The sequence below is a fragment of the Saccopteryx bilineata genome, chromosome 6 (assembly GCF_036850765.1).
Source record: "Saccopteryx bilineata isolate mSacBil1 chromosome 6, mSacBil1_pri_phased_curated, whole genome shotgun sequence".
NCBI lineage: Eukaryota > Metazoa > Chordata > Mammalia > Chiroptera > Emballonuridae > Saccopteryx > Saccopteryx bilineata.
In genome coordinates, this window is record NC_089495.1 from 48,459,758 (window position 1) to 48,482,544 (window position 22,787).

The 22,787-nt window shown below is 41.3% G+C and overlaps 1 pseudogene; it reads right to left on the reverse strand.

Moving 5' to 3' along the window:
- Positions 1 to 505: 505 nt before the first annotated feature.
- On the reverse strand, positions 506 to 22,132 carry LOC136309291 (large ribosomal subunit protein eL15-like; annotated as a pseudogene).
- Positions 22,133 to 22,787: the final 655 nt, after the last annotated feature.

A 22,787-nucleotide genomic window follows, 5' to 3' on the forward strand; every position in this document is an offset into this window, starting at 1 on the left:
GGAGAAGCAGATGGGCACTTCTTCTGTGTGCCCTGGCCAGGAATTGAACTCGGGACTTCCACACATCAGGCTGACGCTCTACCACTGAGCCAACTAGCCAGGGCCCTAATCTCTCCTTATAAGATCAGTCCTAGTGCATTGGGGCCCACCCCACTGATCTCATTTAACCTTAATCTCTCATTTAAAGACCCTAGTTCTAAATACGTCACATTCTGACATACTGGGGCTTAGCATACCAACATATTAATTGTGGGGGTGGGGTGGGGACAATTATGCCCATAAAAAAATGTGTATCTAAATCTTTTGCCCATTTTTTTCAAATTGGGATGTAACTACTTTGAGTATTGATGTTGAGCATGTAGGGTTTTGTTTTGTTTTCCTTATTTTAAGGGACTGAAGGTAGAAGTAGAATAAGAGAGAAGAATGTTACTACTAGGGTTTTGGGGGTTTTTTTTTACTGTGCTAAATTGTTTATTAAGTAAGAATTTTACAAACATTACTTACATTAGCCATGATGGTGGAGCTGGAGAGTATTCTGCCTACCCCAAGCTGCAGGGCGAGAGCCCCTGATAGCAGGGTGGGACTTGTGGCCCTTCCCAAGGCCACAGCTCCTGAAGCCTGCAGATGTCAGCCCTCACATCGCCCTGTGCTTGGCAACTGGTTTAGTGACCCTCTAGGTGTCAGGATTCCTTCTGATAGCCTCATGGAATGGATCAATAAGGAAAACCTCAAAGAATATGTATGTAGAGTCTTCACAACCCAGCGAGGATTCAGGACTCTCAGAGCCCCACAGTCGTGTCTGGCTCACTCCTCAGCAATGGACTGAAGGCTTCCAAGTAACTTTAGCTGGTTAACAGCATGATGGACAGGCTTACTACAGGCCACACCCTTAGGAACAGGGTGCTTGAGGCCACCATGGCGCACACGAATTCAACGTATGACATAACCTTGCTTGGCCTTGTATCCCAGCCTGAGCATTTTATAAGCTGAGTGGGGCGGGTGGGAGGTGGGGGGTGGATTAGCACAGATAGCTGGCAGTACTACCAGCTGCGCACTCTGATAAGGAAGCATATTAGGCTGCACCTTCTCCACAGCTTTTAATCTTGAATTGTTTCATTTGACCAGATCTAAGCACATGTACACTGTCTCAAAGGACGTATGTCTCCATTCTTCTATTCTTCTCTCTATAGACCTCCAACCATACTGTCTCTCACTAAAATAATGCAATAATATCCATCAGAGGTAAAAAAGAAATCATTTATGCCTAAATCATAGTAAACCTGTCCTCAAATGCCTATTAGACTGGAAATGACTGGTCAAGAATCACTTCCTTTTTTTGGCAAGAGTCACTTCTTACTTAATTTTGAGTCCGGCTCAATGTTTGTTAAATAAGTTATAAAACATTTTCTCATGTAGTAGGTAATATTCTCTCCTTCCCTAGATGAAGAAATAGGGGCTCAGAGGGATCAAGTGGCTTGCCCAAGGTTACACAGTAAGTGGCAGAAGGAAAAGATAGACCTGGTTCTAACCAACTCTTCTTTCCACCTTACTAGGATTCCTTTCTCCATACAGGTGGAAATGAAATATGAGAGCTCTGTGGATAAGGAGCATTCATTCTAATGAGACTTCTGAGTGGGCTGAGCTCATCTCCAAGAGCTAAATATTATTTAGGAGGTTTCATTGTCTGTCTCCATGGAAGTTTTCTTTTCTTTTTTTGTGACAGAGCCAAAGAAAGACACAGAGAGAAGAACAGATAGGGACAGACAGGCAGAAAGGGAGAGAGATGAGAAGCATCAATACTTTGTTGTGGCTCCTTAGTTGTTCATTGATTGCTTTCTCATATGTGCCTTGACCAGGGGACTCTAGCACAGTGAGTGACCCCTTGCTCAAACCAGTGACCTTGGGCTCAAGCCAGCAACTTTGGGCTTCAAGTCAGCAAACTTTGAGCTCAAGCCTGAAACCATGAGGTCATGTCTATGATTCCATGCTCAAGCCAGAGACCCCATGTTCAAGCTGGCAAGCCTGCACTCAAGCCACACGAGCCTGTGCTCAAGCAAGTGACCTTGAGGTTTTGAACCTGGGTCCTCAGCATCCCAGGCCAATGATCTGTCCACTGCACCACTGCCTGGTCAGGCAATATTCTCTACTCTTAAGTTCAGACAGTCATTAAACCTATAAATCAAGCCCTGATTTGTAGCAATTGACAACTTCAATGGCATAAAGATTTCCACCATGGCATATTTCAAACTCTTTTTATTTTCTTTTTTCTTTTTCTTTTTTCCGAAGCTGGAAACGGGGAGGCAGTCAGACAGACTCCCGCATGCGCCCGACCGGGATCCACCCGGCATGCCCACTAGGGGGCAATGCTCTGCCCCTCTGGGGGGTTACTCTGTTGCATCCAGAGCCATTCTAGTGCCTAAGGCAGAGGCCACAGAGCCATCCTCAGCACCTGGGCAATCTTTGCTCCAGTGGAGCCTCGGCTGCGGGAGGGGAAGAGAGAGACAGAGAGGAAGGAGAGGGGGAGGAGTGGAGAAGCAGATGGGCGCTTCTCCTGTGTGCCCTGGCTGGGAATCGAACCCGGGACTCCTGCACGCCAGGCTGATGCTCTACCGCTGAGCCAACCGGCCAGGGCCTATTTCAAACTCTCAATCTGACAATGAATGTGGCCTTGGAAAAAAGATGCACAGTAGCATTCCATTATATAGTATTTTTAGCATATAAATACAATAATAAATGTCACTGACCACAAAAGTTTAGATGAAAACGAGGTAGAAAGTGATGAGTTTGTTTAATATAATTGATTTAATTATAAATGTACACAGCTTAATTTTTAATAATGATTGTGTTTAACAACTGGTTCTCAAAATTTTGGGAAATTTAACAGTCAGTCTTACAAACTGGTAGGAGCCAGTTTCAGCACACCACTGCACCCAACACACAAAAGATTAGCTTCCAACACCTGCATTTGGAGATGCAGTAATAGTATCTGATTGAGGCTGGCTAAAATCTAGTTCTGCAATGGCAAGGGTCTTTTTTTATGTCTTTAAAGTACCTGGAACAGTGCTGAAAACATTATTAATGCTCAGTAAACATTGTTGAATTGAATTTATTGCACTATAGTTATCATGTCACATATAGTAAGATGCCTAGATGCAGATGGTTCTGGTGCTGATCTATCCATGGCACTGGGTCAACCACTCTGTGAGGGTCTGGCCTTTTCCTTATAGCTGACAACACAGCTACTACAGCTCCAAACACCTGTCCTCACAGTACAATGTGGAAGGAGGGAAGCAGTAATAACCAGGCTATGAGAGATACCTCCTTGAGTGCTTTCCTGTTTTCTCAAGTACATAGAACATGATCAGTTCAAGGAGGTTGGAAAAGCCAGTGAGTGACCTTCACTTTTTAGATAGTGTGAGGGGAGACAGGTAAAGAAAAAGAAGGCCGGGTATCTTTATGATAGTCAAACAATTTTCCTCATTGCCTACCAGGCAAATTCAATGCAAGGAATCAGGTAGTATAAATATTTATTTTGGTTCAAGTATCCTCTTTTGAATGAAATAGAATAATATCTCTAGAATTCTGTTCATATTGAGCTCCTTGAAATTTTGTTTTAAAATAAAATCTATAATACTTCCTGATTACCAAATATATAATTACCTTTAGAAGAATATCTAGAAAGACTATGTTTACATACAATTACACTGAACTAAGTCTATACCAGATTATCACAAATCAGATTCCTAGCATCGTCAACTTATCTACAAAGAAAAAATAGTTCTTTGTAAAAATTTCTCTGCCTAGCAGACAGTACAACAAAATTTCATAGGGAATGTGAATGGTTCTTAGGAGTATATATGTTCCTTGGTTTTGATCCACATTAATATTAACAAAAATAACAACTGAAATCATTCACACACACAAAATAATGTATTCAAGCAACCCTCAAATATTTTGAGGAGCCTTCTTCTATCTGATATTCAGAGAGTCCAAGCACATAAACACAGCTCCCTTTCGGCTCCCAAGGCTTTTGGCACAAATTCTAGTCACTGAAGAAGATTCTTGCCATCTGTCACTGTCCAGACACTTGTGTGGCAAAGAGAATTGAATTCCCGAGTTCAGGAAGAGGCAGCAAATAAGTATCAGAAGTAATCATGTCTGGGCTTGAATCTTTTCAGACTCAGCAAAGAATAATAGGACTTTAAACTTCAACAGATTCAAGAGATTGTCTTCTTCACCTTTGTTCAAAACTATGTTCTTCATGGTCAGTTTATTTTGGGAAATGGTTTCATACAGATGAAATTAAGGGTTATCTTGACTATAGACTTCTTGGGGAACTTGTATACTTTGAAATCTCAAAACAGAAACAACAGAACTATAATACTCAGCTTTTCTAAACATGATGTAACCACAAAACACTCTACCCCTTTAAGTTTTTGAAATGTAACACATTAAAAAATTTGTTTTAATTATGGTAAAACACATATAACAAAAAAATTTACCATTTTAAACATTTTTAAGTGTCAAGTTCAGTAATGTCTAATAGAACAGAAAAAGAATACCCCGCCACTCACTCCTTCAGCCATTGGTCTCCTGCCAGATCCTCCCATTGGCCAAACCCATCCAGAAGCCAGATGGCAGGAGGACCAATGGTATAAGGGTCAGTCCCCAGAGTCGGGAAGGGAGCAGAGAAGGGGAGGAAGAAAATGGGGAAAGGAAGGGGATATCAAGTAGATAATCTATGTATGGTGTCTGACACAGAAGGTGTCCGAGGAGGCTTTCTAGAGTGTTTTCTGTGGAAAATTGAAAAAAATGGTCAGGATATTTGAAAAACAACAAACAAACAAAGAAACCCAATAATCTCACCACCCACAGATATCTAACTTAGTTTTTTTGCTTCCAGTGTATAATGTGTGACAACATAACTTGATATATTAAGTTGGATTTGTTTTCACTGCTGTACACAAGTAGCTCCAGAATGTTTCCCCAAGAGGAACAATATGGCTGAACCAGCAAGCTAGGAACAGACTCTGATGCATTTTCAAGCATACAAACACACTGGCTTTAATCAGATTGTATGTTTATTTGGGGGCCTTTATGGAGCTGTTGATAGATGCTTTGTTTTTTTTCTAATGTCCTAAAGATGCTCTGAGGAGATGCTCACTGTTTTTATTTAGATGACGTGTTTATTTTGGATGGGTTTCAGGAAGAAGATGATGATTTGTGTACAGGGGGCCCTCCGGTTACTGACAGTCTTGACATATGATGTTTCAAGTTTATGATGCTCAATCCCACAAAAACTTAAAGAAATTGAGATATGAGTGTTTCAGCTTATGCCATTAGCATTATACTTATGGACTACGTGGGCAAACTAGTTTGATTGCCTGCAGCAGAATACACAGTATTCTTTCTCTGTGGCTTAGTTATGATTTTATGTTCTAGATTATGATTTTACAACTGTGTTAGGATAGGTAAGTGATTTAAGCTAGGGAGTGTATCAACTTACACCAAAATTTGTGTTATGTCACTGTCATAGGAACAGAACTGTGTTGTAACCCGAGAACCCCCTGTATTAGGCAAAAGCTCCCCTACTCAAGCCACCCCTTGACAGTTCTGTGGAAGAGCTAACATAGGGGCTTCTGGGAATGGAAAGTATTTCACATGTAGAAGGAAGATGCTTTATTGTGGCCAAAGGGTGGTCTCCGCCAGATTGTGTTTGCCAAACAGCTCCCCCATGGTGTGTCCCATCCCATGTGTTCTTTATTACTTTGAGCATTCTTCCCATGATGGAAGAGTCTCTGCCTCTCCTGTTGAACCTGAGTAGATCTTTGACTGCCTTCACCAGTCTAGTAACTGGAAGTGACTCTTTGTGTCTTCCAAGGCTAGATCTTAATGCCACACACTCATGGCTTGCTGTTTCAGGAAGCTAGTGCTTAGAACACAGCCACCATACTATGAGGAAGCCCATGTGGAAAATATGCAAAGGGCACACATAAGGGTTTGAGCTAATAATCTAGCTGAGATCCTAGCTAATGGCCAACACCAAACACCAAACATGGAACTGAGGGTTTTTCCAGATGATTCTGTCTTTTAGTCTTCCATTTTTCCCTGCTGAAGATCTAGGCATCATAGAGCAAAGATAAGCCATACCTGTTTTTCCCTGTCCAAATTCCTGATCCGCAGTCTCTGTGCACATGATAGAATAGTTAGTTTATACCACTGAGGTTTGTGGTTTATTATAAGGCAATAGTAACTGGAACAAATAAAAATGAAAGCTATGGGTTATAGTCACTGCATTCTTTCTTGCACATTCCAAGAAAACTTTGATGTTTCTTTTCCTTAGAAGTAGACTTCTCTGAAACCCAATCACTCTTCTGCAGATTACATCCTGAGGATGGAAAGGAAGAAATGGGTGCTTTTAAAAGGATGGGGGGATGTAAACAGAATGGGAAACACACACACATACAAAATCCCCTAAACTAAAAAACTAGAACATGTGCAAAGACAGTAACTTATAGCCAGAGATGGGATTCAAATAATTTAACAACCAGTCTTCTGCCCTAATGACCATTATAAGTATAAAAAATGATAGACCAAAAGGTAGTTTATTATTTCATACATTTAATACTTAAATAAGAACAACAAAGGTGGTATACAAAACTAGATTATGTTGTAAATTTTTAAATATTAATGGAAAATATTAAATAATACCTGACAAAAAAATAATAAAACTGTTATTTAAGATATTTTCGTATTGCTTCTTGATTGGCATCCTCACTTGCAATGTTTTTCACCTGTGGACAGAATGAACATTACTACAGGCGCTTAGAATACGCTGTTACACAGATGAATGTTAAAAAGGAGTAAAAATGTAAGTTTGTGATTTCCACATTGGGCAGCTGCCCAGGTGCCCACCTCAAAAAGGACCCTGATTAGCCTGACCTGTGGTGGCGCAGTGGATAAAGCGTTGACCTGGAAATGCTGAGGTCGCCGGTTCAAAACCCTGGGCTTGCCTGGTCAAGGCACATATGGGAGTTGATGCTTCCAGCTCCTCCCCCCTTCTCTCTCTCCTCTCTCTCCCTTTCTGTCTCTCTCTCCTCTCTAAAAATGAATAAATAAAATAAAAATAAAATTTATAAAAAAAAAAAAAAGGACCCTGATTACAAGTGCTGCTTTAACAACCAGTTCACTGAACTCAACAAAAAATTAGGTATCCTTTCTGCCAAACCCATATGAACTGGCTGAATCCCACCACTGCCTATAACCTAACATTTACAGGGTCTGGAGATTAAGATGTGGACACCTTTGGGTAGCCATTATTCTGCTTATCACAACTACCATAAACAGCTCCAGTAGAATGCAGTTTTATGTTTAACAAAATTTGTAATACACTATTATTTTGATCAATTATGTTCTAACTTTAAATTATAACTAAATATAGAATAAAGTTATTGCTGAGAGCCTTACAGACATAATTTTTCTACAAAAAAAAGTATAACAGCATGAGCAATAAATATTTTCAAGCATAAAATCGTGTAAGAATAAAATTCAGTAGGAAAAGTGGAATGGAAATCCAAGTCAAAGAAAAAGAGGAAATATAAATTTTCTCAATGTTTAAGAAAGGTATGTTGTATATGTATTTGTAAAGGGTGATATGTATATCAAATCATTATAATATTTAGGTTCCATCTGATGAATTTAAAAGTGTTACTAACAAAAAAACTTAAATAAAAGTGTGATTAACGAGTTTACTTTAAAATGTTGATAAATTGAATCTCACAAACTGATACTGAGCAAAAGAAGCCAGGCTACGTGATTCTACTTATAAGTTTAGAAGCTAACTAGCCGATGTGTGAGAAACCAGGACAGCAGTTCCTGGGATGGAACAGGGAATGATTTTGTTCGTTATGCTTTGTTCACTTTTATGTATGTCAGTTAGAATTTAGTAACAGGTTTATTAGCAATGTCAATATAGGTATCTCTTATCCAAACTCACACCATTTGAACTCAGGAGCCAAAAGGATTTAGATTTTGGATAAATCCTTCCTTCTCTAAATTCTTACTTCTCACTCCCAAAACTTGGATTTTGATAGTGAGGAGCACTTATATTTATTCTTAATCAGAAATTACATTTACAAGTGGAAGCATATATTATATATGGATAGGAAGAGTAAACATCATTAAAATGTCTATACTGCCTGACCAGGCGGTGGCGCAGTGGATGGAGCGGCGGACTGGGATGCGGAGGACCCAGGTTCGAGACCCCGAGGTCACCAGCTTGAGCGCGGGCTCATCTGGTTTGAGCAAAGCTCATCAGCTTGGACCCAAGGTCACTGGCTCCAGCAGAGGGTCATCCGTCTGCTGAAGGCCCACGGTCAAGGCACATATGAGAAAGCAATCAATGAACAACTAAGGTGACGCAACAAAAAACTAATGACTGATGCTTCTCATCTCTCTCCATTCCTGTCTGTCCGTCCCTCTCTCTGACTCTCTCTCTCTGTCTCTGTAAAAAAAATAAATAAAAAAAAAAAAATTAAAATGTCTATACTACCCAAAATAATCTATAAACTCAATGTAATTGCTATTAAAATACCAATGGCATCCTTCAAAGATATAGAACAAATATTCCAAAAATTTATATGAAATCAGAAAAGAACCCGAATAGCCTCAGCAACCGTGAAAATGAAGAATAAAGTGGGAGGTATCACAGTTCCTGATATCAAATTATACTACAAGGTCATTGTAATCAAAACAGCTTGGTACTGGCACAAGAACAGGCGTACAGATCAATGGAGAACAGAGAACCCAGAAATAAACTCACGCCTTTATGGTCAATTAATATTTTATAAAGGAGGCAAGAGTATACAATGGAGTAAAGACAGTCTCTTTAATAAATGGTGTTGGGAAAATTGGACAGGTTCATGCAAAAAAAAAAAAAGAAACTAGATCACCAACTTACAGCATTCACACAAAAAGAAGCTCAAAATGGATAAAAAACTTAAATGTTAAGTCGCAAAACCACAAACATCTTGGAAGAAAGCATAGGCAGTAAAATCTCCGATACCTCTCATAGCAATATTTTTGCCGATTTATCTCCACGGGCAAGTGAAATAAAGGACAGGATGAACAAATGGGACTATACCAAACTAAAAATGTTTTGCACAGCAAAAGACTCCATTAACAAAATAAAAAGACAACCTACACAATGGGAGAATATATTCACCAATACATCTGATAAGCGGTTAATAACCAAAATTTATAAAGAACTTCTAAAAGTCAACACCAGGAAGGTAAACAGTCCAATTAAAAAATGGACAGAGGGCCTTGGCCAGTTGGCTCAGTGGTAGAGTGTCAGCCTGGCGTGTGGGAGTCTCAGCTTCGATTCCCGGCCAGGGCACACAGGAGAAGCGCCCATCTGCTTCTCCACCCCTCCCCCTCTCCTTCCTCTCTGTCTCTCTCTTCCCCTCCCGCAGCCAAGGCTCCATTGGAGCAGCGTTTGAGGATGGCTCTGTGGCCTCTGCCTCAGGCGCTAGAATGGCTCTGATTGCGGCAGAAGGATGCTCCAAGATGGGCAGAGCATCACCCCTGGTGGGCATGCCGGGTGGATCCCGGTCGGGCACACGCGGGAGTCTGTCTGACTGCCTCCCCATTTCTAACTTCAGAGAAATACAAAAAAAAAAAAATGGACAGAGGAACTAAACATTTCTCTAAAGAGAACATACAGATGGCCAATAGGCAGATGAAAAATGTTCAACGTCACTAATCATCAGAGAAATGCAAATTAAAAGCACAATGAGATACCACCTCACACTTGTCAGAATGGTGCTCTTTAAACAAATCAACACACCGCAAGTGCTGGTGAGGGTGTGGAGAAATGGGAACCCTCCTGCACTGCTGGTAGGAATGCAGAGTGGTGCAGCCACTGTGAAAAACGGTATGGCGTTTTCTCAAAAAATTAAAAATGGAACTGCCTTTGGACTCAGCTATTGCACTTTTAGGAATATGTCCTAAGAATACCAAATCACTGATTCAAAAGAGGATATGCACCCCCATGTTTATTGTCACCTTGTTTACAATAGCCAAGAACTGGAAACAGCCCACGTGTCCATCAGTGGACGAGTGGATTAAAAAGCTGTGGTACATATATACTATGGAATACTATGCTGCCATGAAAAATGGAAATTTTACCTTTTGCAATGGCATGGATGGACCTGGAGACTTTTATGCTAAGTGAAACAAGCCAGGCAGAGAAAAAAATTTCATATGATCTCACTTATATGTGGAATCTAATGAACAAAGTGAACTGAGGAATGGAATAGAGGCAGAGGCAGGGTCATAGGGAGTAAAGGGGCAGCTGTTAATGGGAAGGAGGTTGAGGGGGTGGGATCAGAGAAGGTGAAGGGGTTAGTGAAACTATATATACATAACACAGAGATACAGACAATAGGATGGCAAATCCCAGAGAGAAGGGTGGAGGGAGTTAGGGGGAAAGGGACAAAGGGGGTGTAATGGGTGACACTGGGCTGGGGTGAGGGAATTATATTAAGTGGAACACTTAATATCCATGTTAACACAATAAATTAAAATTAATAATGGACAATTTTAAAAATAAATAAATAATTCTAAAAAAATAAATTACATTCTTTGTAAATATTTAAACTTATGGTGAATAATTTTAAATACCAACTTTAAAATGTGCAATGGAAGAGGCAATATTTTAAATGTTCTTTAGAGCAAAAACTTTGTAGATAACAGTCTTAATAAACCTCTTTTGAAGTATATTCTTCAAGCAGACCAAAAATTTTAAAAATAAGCAAGCAAGAATACATAAAGTTTCAATACCCAATTAACAAGATTTAAAAAACTGTTTTGCTAGATAGAAGGTGACAGAGGACAATCTGACTTTGGGTGATGGGTATGCAACATAATTGAACGACAAGATAACCTGGACATGTTATCTTTGAATATATGTATCCTGATTTATTGATGTCGCCCCATTAAAAAAATAAAATTATTAAAAAAAATAAATAAACTAGATATTAAAAAAACTGTTTTGTATATTCCCTCAAATCAGAAGATGTACATTCTTTTAAATAGCCACTTCATATTTCAAAAAATTAGCTTTATAACAAACTACACAAAGCTCTATACATTTACAAAAAATCAATATCATACTGTCCCCATTCAAGGCCTACAATATAATTTTAACCCCAAAATATTTTTGCCTGGAAAAAAATATTTTGGCCTTGGTCAGTTGGCTCAGGGGTAGAGCATCAGCCCAGCATGTGGATGTCCTGGGTTCAATTTCCCATCAGGACACACAGGAGAAGCAACCATTTGATTCTTCATCCCTTTCCCTTTTGCTTCTTTCTCTCTCTTTCTCTCTCTCTCTCTTTCTCTCTCTCTCTCTCTCTCTCTCTCTCTTCTCCTCCTGAAGCCATGACTTAATTGGAGCAAGTTGGTTCCAGGCACTAAGGATGGCTCCATGGCTTTTGCCTCAGGTGCTAAGAAGAAGCTTGGTTGCTGAGCAACAGAGCATCACCCCAGATAGTCAGAGCATCGTCCTCTAATGGGCTTGCCGGGTGAGAAGAGGGGAGATAGAGAGACAGACTTTTGCATGCACCTTGACTAGGATCCACCCAGCAACCCCTGTCTGGGGCCAATGCTCAAATCAACCGAGCTATCCTCAGCACCTGGGGCCAATGCTCAAACTAATCTATCCACTGGCTATGAGAGGGGATGAGAGAGAGAAGGGGAAGAGGGAGGAGAAGAGAAGCAGATGGTCGCTTCTCATGTATGCTCTGATAGGGGATCAAACCTAGGACGTCTGCACACCAGGCCAATGCTCTATTCACTGATCTAACCGGCCAGGGCCTGCCTGAAAATTTAAAAACATACACCTGATATAAGGTATATAAATGTTGAATCACTATGTTGTGTACTTGAAATTAATATAACATTGTATCTCAATTATAACTTAAAATAAACTTAAAAAACAAAAACATACACCTGAATAGCTCATGAGTTAAAGAGAACATCAAAATAATGAGATAAACAATAATGTGACATTTCATCCTAGCCAGATAGCTCAGTTGGTTAGAACATCATCCTGAAGTGCAGAGGTAGCAGGTTCTATCCCCAGTCAGGGCACGTATGGGAACAGATATTCCTGTCACTCTCCTGCTCTCTCCCTTCTTATCTCTAAAATCAATAAAATAGAAGCTAGGGGGTCAGAGAACATGCAGATACTTCAGTACAATCAAGCCTTTTGTATAGTGCATTTTCACCAATAAAATAAAAGTCGGTTTTGCATCTCCTTTGCATAATCCAACAACTTTTTGTGAGCAGTATAATAATGTGACATTTCTTACACTTTCCAAGGGATTAGGTGGTTCCTTTAAAAACTCTCTCTGCCTGCCCAGCTACCACACTGTAGTATATTCTACCCTCCACTGGCACGGCCTTCCCTCTGCCAGAAAGCTTAGAGTTCATTTACTGTGAGTTTTAAGTTTTTTCCTCCATGCAAATTTTTTTATTTATAAAAAGCTTCTCTTATAGGTTTTTGGCTTTTGGATTTTGACCTTTGGAAGTAACTAGTGTATATACATACATTCATACACATATACATACATATGTCCATATATACATCTTAAAAGTAGAATTTTCAGGATAGGCTGAAGTTCATCAGAGGTGACATTTTTCAGGGAAGGTAGATCTTGACATGCCCTAGAATCATATACGGACTTCTCCTTGTGCCTTTTAATTTATACTCCAGCCAGAGATAGTTTTCTGCTTTAAGGACTCATGTGACCACAGTGGTTTCTTCACTCCCTACCCCCATGATCCAGAATAATCTCCCTATCTTCAGGTCAACGATTACCAACTACAAATCTTAATCACATAGCAAAGGCCTTCTTGCCATGTAATGTAGTATGTTCACAGGCTCCAGGACTGAAGGTGTTGAAATCTTTGGGTGTTCATTCTGTCTACTGCCACCAGCCAAGTTTCCTTTGCTGCCAAGCAAATTAAGTATTTCTTGTGCCCAGGGCAAGTCTTCTATACCCAACAATGCCTTTCTCTGCTAGCCCAAGCCATGGTATTCACTTCCAACCTTGATTCCTTAAACTGACCCATTGCCCTGCCAGGAACTCAGTTCCCCTCATGACATGAACACCTAACCAAGGAGCTGATTCTTGGACCTAATGTCTGTTAGCTCCTTCCACAGGTGTGTTTGCCCAAAGGCTGGTGTTGTGCTACAACCTCATGGCACTGCAGGAACTGACGACCCTCCAAAAATATCTCTGTCTAGTGAACTGGCTTCCACCATGCTCTGCCCTGCCCTGTTAACTTTATGTAAGTGTTCGTGAATCACAGTCCACAAACTAAGGGGCAAGAAATACCCTCTTTCTTTCTATACATCAATCTGATTTCTGATTCCAAAACTAATAATGCAAGGCTGGTAGAAAATCTCAATCACTTTCAGTTTCTAGACAGTTCCCTGTGTTGGAATCCATGGGATTCCAAAAAGACCAGAGTAACAGGCTTTATTGAAAGGAAGAAAGGAACCCTGCCGGGCACTTCTCCTGGGGAGAAGGGCACCGGTTACAGACTATGAGGTGAATTTTATAGGGCTTGGGAGAGTCTGAGGGGGTACTGAGTCAAAAGTTCTGGTATGTTCCCTTTTAGGGTTTTAGGATTTCAGCTTTCTGGAATGCTCCTCCTTGGGCGGTTCATCAGCTTCCTGGAACTCTTCTGCCTCAGGGGCGATTATCCAGTAAGTAAGGGTGAGGTCACGCAGCCAGGTGGGACAACAAAAGGGCAGTTGGAGTTCTGGTAAATTCATATATCTATCACCCTAGAACTATCACAAGGTTATGGAGGTTTGTCACGGTTCTGCAATTAGTCTCTACTGTAGCCATCCACACATGGGATCCCATCTGCCTAAATGAGCCGTGTAGTCACAACCACTCCTCCCTTGGGTCCTTCAGGGTCTGTCTCCAGGTGTTTATTGGAAGCAGTTAATCAAGACCCCCTCCTCCAAGACTCTTTCCCCAAACCTTAACTCTTTGTCATCTATGGTGACAAATCCCCCTTTCCCCAAACCTTAACTCTTTGTCATCTATGGTGGGGAGGGGTTCAAAAGGCACAGGGGAAATCTTCATCACACCCTTCCTCCTCCTCCTCCACAGCACCAGCTCTCCAAGAAAGACCCTCCTATTGCAGGTTCCCCTCGGGGATCTACAGCCTTATCTTCTCAATGGGTTTAGGTTTTGGAAACAAGTCAGTCAGCCACAAGCCTTCTCTGAACAAGGAACATCAGCATCTATTATCTGTTTGAATAAAGGGAATAAAAGGAGAAGATTGAGCTGAAAAGTCATAAATATCTCAAAATGCTAGTTAGCAAATCAATGAAAATACAGCCTTTGCCCTCAAATATGAGTGTTTTGATTTATGCTCCCATCCAACAGAGAATGCCTGGAATCTAGGTGAGCCCCTGCCAGTTTCAGTGATTTGAGTTTTACTGAGCTAGAAGGGAGAGATCTAAACTGTGGCCACCAGGACTGCTCTTCCCTTTGGAGGTCAAACGGGATCTCTCCCTTCGTGAAAAATCTATAGGTCATTTTAGCATTAGTGTACAAGAATTTAAAAGAGAAATTATTTAGGGGTGGGTTTTTTTCATCTAGTCACCGCAATTCCTAATCTTCTCCAACAGAATGAATTGCTCTTTCCTTTATTTCCACACAATGTGAAATGTGTAGGTATTTTTAGCACTTACCTTCTTCTGCCTTTTTCTACCTGTAAATAAGCAAAGACTACCCAAGGGAGATCGGGGAAAGGCTACTTATTCAGAGCTTGCTGTGGCAGGGAGGCAACCACTATCACTTGCACTCAGTGAGACTCACAGGCAGGCAGAGAAGTGGGAGAGCTTTATAGTGGAGTAAGGGAAGCCTCTATCTCCACTGGCATCCCCTCCTCTCTGCAGCCTGGTGAGGACTCTGCGCACCACACCATACTGTCTGTAAGTCTTATACATTTCTGATGTCTGTAATTATACATTTCTGATGTCTGTAAGTCTTTCCACAACAGGGCTCGTGCCTCATTATTCATCTGCGTATCTCCAGTGTTCAGTGTGTAGCATTATGCCTAGCACATAGTAGGTGTTCAGAAATGGCTCTAAATCAACTCATGAACGATTAAATTAAATAAGTATCCATCCTTCAGTGGTTCAGTCCTTGTTTTCTAAATACAAAATTTTTACTTGGGATCCCCACAGAGAGCCTCACCTAACACAGAGAGCATGGAAGTTTGCCAAGCAATAAACCCCGAATGTACTGACAATGACAGTGTCTCTACTCTGGGATGATACATTTAACTGGTGTTTAAATTAGAAGTGAGTACCTTTGAGTATTTCCCAGTTCTCAGGACAAGGGCTCAGTCTTAAGCAAAATACAATTTCAGAGAACACTGACAATAAATTGTGTCTATAAGAAAAATGGTTTCAGTGATGCACTGGTTATATTGTGTCTTTATTGTTCAAAATTTTTGAGCCTGAAAGTTCAACTATTCTGCTTCTGCAGAATATAATTAGTATATCATAGGATCATGAAGAAAGACATCCTTAATTTTTAAAATGTAGAATAAACTCAGCCCTGCTCTTAAATGTAACCACTAAACAGCTCCATTCTCACAGCTCCCCACTCTGTTGGCATTAGATGTTATCTAAATGCAATGCCTGCCATCCAAGAACCAGTGAAACACAACACAAATAGAGGTGCGATTAAAATAATTTAACAACTGGTTATCTGCCCTAATGACTGTTTTAAGTATTAAAAAAGATATGCCAAAATATAGCTTATTATTTAATGCATTTAATATTTAAATAAGAACAATAAGAGGTATACAAAACTAGATTATGTTATAAGTAAGAGTTTTAAAATATTAATGAAAAAATGTTAAATAATACCGGACAAAAAAAAATAAAACAGTTATTTAAGATATTTCCATATTACTTCTTTTTTTTTTTTTCTGAAGCTGGAAACGGGGAAGCAGTCAGACAGACTCCCGCATGCGCCCGACCGGGAACCACCCGGCACACCCACCAGGGGGCGATGCTCCACCCATCCAGGGCATCCCTCTGTCGCAAACAGAGCCACTCTAGCGCCTGGGGCAGAGGCCAAGAAGCCATCCCCAGTGCCTGGGTCATCTTTTTGCCCCAATGGAGCCTCGGCTGTGGGAGGGGAAGAGAGAGACAGAGAGGAAGGAGGGGGGGTTGGAGAAGCAGATGGGCACTTCTCCTGTGTGCCCTGGCTGGGAATCGAACCCGGGACTCCTGCATGCCAGGTCAACGCTCTACACTGAGCCAACCGGCCAGGGCCCATATCACTTCTTGATTGATGTCCTCACTTGAAATTTTTTTCACCTATAAACGAATTAACATCACTACAGGAGCTTAGAATACGCTGTTGTGCAGAAGAATGTTAAAAAAGAGTAGGAAATGTAAATTTGTGATTTCCACATTGGGTGGCTGCCCAGGCACCCTCCTTAGAGAGAACTCTGATTACAAGCAGCATTTTAACAACCAGTTCTCTGAACTCAACAAAAAATTAGGTAGTGGTTCTGCTGAACCAGTGCAAACTGGCTGAATCCCACCACTGACAACAAAGATTTGTGACAGTAGCTGTCATCACAATGAGATCTTTTATTCTGCCTGTAAACTCTCCCTTGATGTTAAAAAGCTGAGGCTAAAAATGATCAAATACCAATTAAGCCATAATGAGTTGAGAATTAAGCAAGATGATGACTTGGAAAGGACTGTCTGCTCCTGAAAGATAAATCATAAAATGTGCCAGGGAAAGAAATATTAATTCCAGGTTAAAATGTGATTTCTGTGTGGCAGACTATACAGAGACTGAATTCATTATTTGCTGCTAAACCAGCCCTTCTTTCTGTGTTTCATATTGCTGTACATCTCCCCACCTCCCCACACACCAAGACTCAGGACTGGGCATCAGCTTTGATGCGTCCTTCTCTCTCATTTCCACATCGTGCCAATACAGCATCCAAAATTCCTCTCACATGTGTCCCCATCCCTCACCTCCTGCTGCCACATCCTACAAACCTATTTTAAGCCTTTGGTCACTCAGGATTATTAAAACAGCCTTCTCACTGGTTTCTTGCCTCCAGATTTCCTCCATTGTAATTCATTTTTTAATCCCCTTCACTCATAGGCTGATTCACAGTTGAAAATACTAGTGGCATTTTATTCCCTAGAATAAATCATGGATGTTTTGCTTGCCATTTAAAGTCCTTTATAACTTTGTCCTGTCTTTCTTTTCTTCTGCAGTTAAAGTGAGCTATTTCTGTTCCCCACACACATTCTTACTATCTTAGATGAGGCTCCCCAAGGTCCCCGAGGTGAGGATTCATAAGCAGGTGACTCAATGAGGGAGCTGGTCAAGGGAGGAAAAAGCCAAGAATGGATGTGCTTTTCATCACAGACCTATGGAAGGGAGCAGAGGGAGTGTGGGCTGGATCTATCAAGGAAGTCTGAATTTGAAATTTAACCTGAGACAAAGTTTGCAGGACCTTCCTAATCCCACCCTAGCAAGTTGTTGGCTAAGGGCTGGGGCAGGGGTGTGAAGGGGGGGAAGAGAAGATGAAATACACCCCAGGTGCTTCTGGATCTTTGTGTGATGAGGCAGAGCTTGTTCCAGTAGCCCAAGGGTAGTCCGCCAAGAGTAAGGTGCAGAGCTGTTGGAGGCAAAACACACCAAAGTTTGTGTAGGGGATGGGTGGTTGGGGTGGAAAGGGGTGGGAGAGAAAAAGTAAAGGGACCTAGAGGATTTGGGTGGAGTAGTGACAGTGCCTCCACACCTTTATTCCTACCTGTGGTCTTACTCAGGTCACTAGGAAAGACCTTATCTCCCATTGCTCAAATCCTGACCATCTTTCTTTGCCTGGCTCAAAAGCTGCAACGAGCTATCCCTAACCAATACACACACACACACACACACACAGAGAGAGAGAGAGAGAGAGAGAGAGAGAGAGAGAGAGAGAGAGAAGCAAGCCCAGCCAACAATGGTGCATCAGCCAAATGGACAAGGTCCTACTGCACAAAGCACTTACCTTTGGAAGTCCAGGTGATTGGACAAGCAAGACCTAGGCCTCTTCAAAAGTAGCAAGATTTCACTGAGTTTTGGGCAGTCCCTGCCAGTCTCCTGGTGAGTAGCACAGCTAGAGGAGGCAGGAATAAAACCAGGAATGGAAACCAAACACAGCAGCAGATTCTATGAACAGGAACCAGCAGTAGGGATGAAAAGACAAGATAAAGGTGCGATTTGGGAAGTGAGCAGAGTCAGCCAGAGGCCACACCTCAGATCAGGCTAGCCAAGCAGGCGGTCAGATATTGACTTCCATCCATGGGCAAGAGCGCTGAAGAAGCCACTTAAACTCAGACTGAGCCCCCCCACCCAGGGATCAAAGAGGTTTCTGTTGAGGTTCTTGAAATGAAATGTCAAAGGAGAGGACAGTACTCACTTGCTAATTTTCAACATTAAGTCCTTTTACCATAACAGTTGACAAACACAATACTCAAATCCCAACCTCCTTTGCAACTAGAAATGGTCACATGCTACAAGTCTGGCCACCAAAATATAGTAAAAGTCTTGAGAAGGGTTCCTCTCTGCTTTTCCCTGATCCCCTTTTATCTGTCAATTATCTTTTATTCTTTCCCCATTGGCTAGCTCAGTGCCTTCTAGAAAACAAGTGCCTAACAAATGTGTTGATTAATTAACTTCCACCATCATTTAACACTTATTTATGGAATCTGGGTGCACAGTTCTGCAGTGAAATAATTTGTTTTTCAAAATTGAAACAGTGATTGGTCTGAAAGAGCAACAGGGTGTCTCATCACTGATGGTTTGCTTGCTGCTGTTGTTTTGTAATCTCCTATTGGTGAATGAAAGAATGAGGGGGAGGAGAACAAGAGGCAGGAAAAAAAAGAGGAGGAAAAAGAAGGGAAGAGGCCAGAAAAGAAGGATGAGAAGTTGTTTTAGCTGTGAATGCAAGCCAAGTGATGAGCGTAGCTTCTGCATGGTTTATCAGTGGGGAAAATTTCACTTGCCACAGTCCTCCTTTGAGAGAGAACTGACTTTATTTGGTAAGTTCCTGCCCACTGAGAACCTGGCTCAGCAGGCATAATATTTTCAGGAAGGGGAGAGATATAAATGATACCAGAGGAGGAACTGGGCTAATTTTCCCCTTGAAAGAAAGAAAAGTGTTGATGGTGGCAAGGAAAACTAGGGATGGGGAGAGAACGACTGAGGAGTGAGCAGAAGAGAGTGATGTTGGGATAAGATGAAGGATAAACCCAGTGGTGGGGCAGCTGCTTCAAGTGTGGATTGCTCTCTAGCAGTCCACCCTAAGTCTGCACTCACTTGGGTGTTTCTTTTGTCCCACATGAGGTGAACTGGGACTGAAGACATCTAGGAGCTCAGTGACATCTCCTTAGCCAAATCTAGAAGTTCATGAGATATATTTTATATTTCCACATTATTATAGGCAGCTGGGAATGCAAACAGCTAGGTACTCAACTATACTAGAGTGTTCAAGATGGCTCCATCACATTGCCGGCAGTGGATTGTAGGTAGAGCACAGAGCATTTACCTGGCAGCTGTGGCTGATGCTATGCTGTGAGAACACTCCAGCAAGAATAAACTCTCCCCAGCACACCCTGGAGGGAGCTCACTCGCTATATGGAAATGACTCAGCACTAGCCAGGCAGCCTCTTGACCTTTTTTGGTCATTTGCCCTAGTATAACATCCTATTGGCTGAACTTATGTATATAAGCTAGTTTACTTCCTGAATAAAGTGGATCTGCATCACTGAACCTGGTCCCCGGAGTCGGGTCTCTGTGTCTCTGTCGTCCTCACCCCTGGTGGGCCTTGTCCACAGTGGATGCTGGCAGTTGGCTGGGAGTTTGGGTGTGCACCTGTCATCTGGAGCTTCTCACATCATGGCGGCCAAGTGCAGCAGGGGATATCCCAAAGACAAGCTTTCTAAGAGAGAGAAAGCAGAAGTTGCCAGTCCTCAAAGAAACTGATATCAGTTCATTTCCATTGCATTCTGTTGGTTGATTGGTCATCAGGCCAGCCTAGAATCAAAGGGAGGGGAAATAAACTCCATCTCCCACTGGAGAGAATGGCAAACCATTGGTGGACATCTTTAACCACAGGGGCTGACTGAGCTGTTAAAACAGGAAGGTCTTCTTTGCCTGTGTTTACTTGGCTTCGATATAAACTTACCTCTAAGCTCTTTTAGAAATATGTATTGTTTATAAAAAGCTTTGTGTGAGTAAAGTATTTTTTAAATCCAAATAAATGTTGACTATTACATCTAGATTAATGTGAGATAAAATAGAGTAGGAGTAGATGCAGAAAAACAGAGACAGAAAGGACCGTGAAAACATGTCCTTAGTAATACAATGGACATCAATATGATCTCTAACACTGATAAATAAATACATATATAACAGTATTATCTTAAGTTACAGAAATACTCATTATAAATAATAAAAATAGGAATATTTAAAATAGGGCATCTTAGGGAGTAGAACTGAACACTGGAGCCATACAGAAAATACATAAATTTTAAATTTTTAAATATTTTACTTGTAATATTTTTAAGGCAAAACTAAATTTTACTTGCCTAGTAGATTGGCAAAAATGAAATATACTGATGTTGGGCGGATAGAATATATTATGCTCACTTTGTTAAAGATGGCGCTGCCCACATGGAAGCCTGTCGCCCAGGTGATATTAATGTGTGTTGGGGGCGGGCTGTGGGCAGGCAGGCTCCTTGTAGCCTGGGCTTGGTTTTAGGACTAAGCCTTTCTCACCCTTTTTGATGTGGGGTGGTACAATCCTATCATGCCTCAGATAAGTGACTTTGTATTAGAGACTTCCCTATTTTGTATATTGGATTAAAGGTTTTGATTTCTACACTATAAAATGAGGACAGAACAGGAGTTTGCTCTCTCTGTTCCTGAAATTAGTATTAGAGAGCAGAGCAGAGAAAGGCCATGTGGAGGAGACCAGAAGAAGCAGCCAAGATGGCGGAGTGTTGAGTGAGAGGCCAGTTTGTGCAGAGTTTGTGCAGGGAGAAGGAAGAAGATGGGGAACAGAGGTGAATAAGTCTGGTGAGCTAGAAACCTTTGATTCTAGGAAACTCGGATAAGTCAGTAGCTTTGTGAGCACTGAATGTGAGTGGGTTTTGGAGCCCAGTAAGTGTTTTTACTTGCCCGCCGGGTGCAACCTAGGATTAAAATGATGGCCCACCAGTTTTTGGCTCCATTGTTTCTTTACCGACTGTCCGAATCTAATGCGAACCTGCATGGGCCAGGTGGCTGTGATGGTGGCCCTGGCTATTGGCCACATGTTGGGCAGATAAAATGTATTATGCTCACTTTGTTAAAGATTATGCTGCCCACGAGGAGGCCGTCGCCCAGGTGATCTTAATGTGTTGGAGTGGGCTAAAGGCAGGCAGAATCCTTGTAGCCTGGGGTTTGGTTTTGGGATTAAGCCTTTCCACCCTTTTTGCTGTGGGGTGGTACAATCCAATCAGGCCTCACAGAAGTGACTGTATTGGAGACTTCTCTATTTTGTATATTGGATTAGAGGTTGTGAAGCTACAATATAATATGGGGGCAGAACAGAATTTGGACGTTTGGTTCCTGAGATTATCATTAGAAGAGAGAGCAGAGGAGAGCAGAGAAAGGCCACGTGGAGGAGGCCAAGAGAAGCAGCCAAGATGGCGGAGTGCTGAGTGAGATGCCAGTTTGTGTAGAGTTTGTATCTGGGATAAGGAAGGAGATGGGGAACAGAGGTGAATAAATCTGGTGAGCTAGAAACCTTTGATTCTAGGAAACTCGGATAAGTCAGTAGCTTTGTGAGCACTGAATGTGATTGGGTTTTGGAGCCCAGTGTGTAGTATTTTTACTTGCCCGCTGGGTGCAAGCTTGAATTAAAGACTATGGCCCATCAGTTTTTGGCTCCGCTGTTTCCTTACCGACTGTCTGAATCCAATGCGAACCTGCATGGGCTGGGCTGCTTTGATAGTGGTGGCCCTGGCCATGCCTTCTGGCTTTATACCATACAACTGACAAAACCTATCTGGTAAGGTATTAAGAAATAGGCTTTTGCAAACTGTTGCAGGAACCTAACTGACTATAGAACCTTTCCAGAAATGTTTTCAGAAAACATCTCATTTCAAGAAATTTACCTTCAGATGATCATTCCAAAAATGTGAAAAATATAGGCACAAAGATGTTCAGCACTGTTTATAATGATGAAGAGTCAGAAGCAACCTAATGACCCTAAATTATGGTACAATGTGATCATTTCCAATGATCATAAGTGATATCTACATCTAGATTTATGGAGATGGAAAGGTATCCATTACAAATTATTGAGTAATGACTTTGACTGCAGCACATGTATAGTATATTTTTATATTGGTAAAGAAGAAAAATTCAAGTGAGTACATTTAAAGATATAATTGGCTTTATTAAATGATTCATGGATTGGGCAGCATCTCACCTAACAAATATAAGGGAGCTCTGGGGAAACAGAAATGGAAGGTTTTTATAGGCAGAGGAAGTATGAAACCAGGAAGTTAAAAGAGTAGATTATTTCAGGCAAGGTCACTTTCCTTAGGGGAAGGTAGGGAATCTTATCAGGAAGATCACCTCATTAATATTGATGAGGAAATTCGAGAATGATTAACTTAA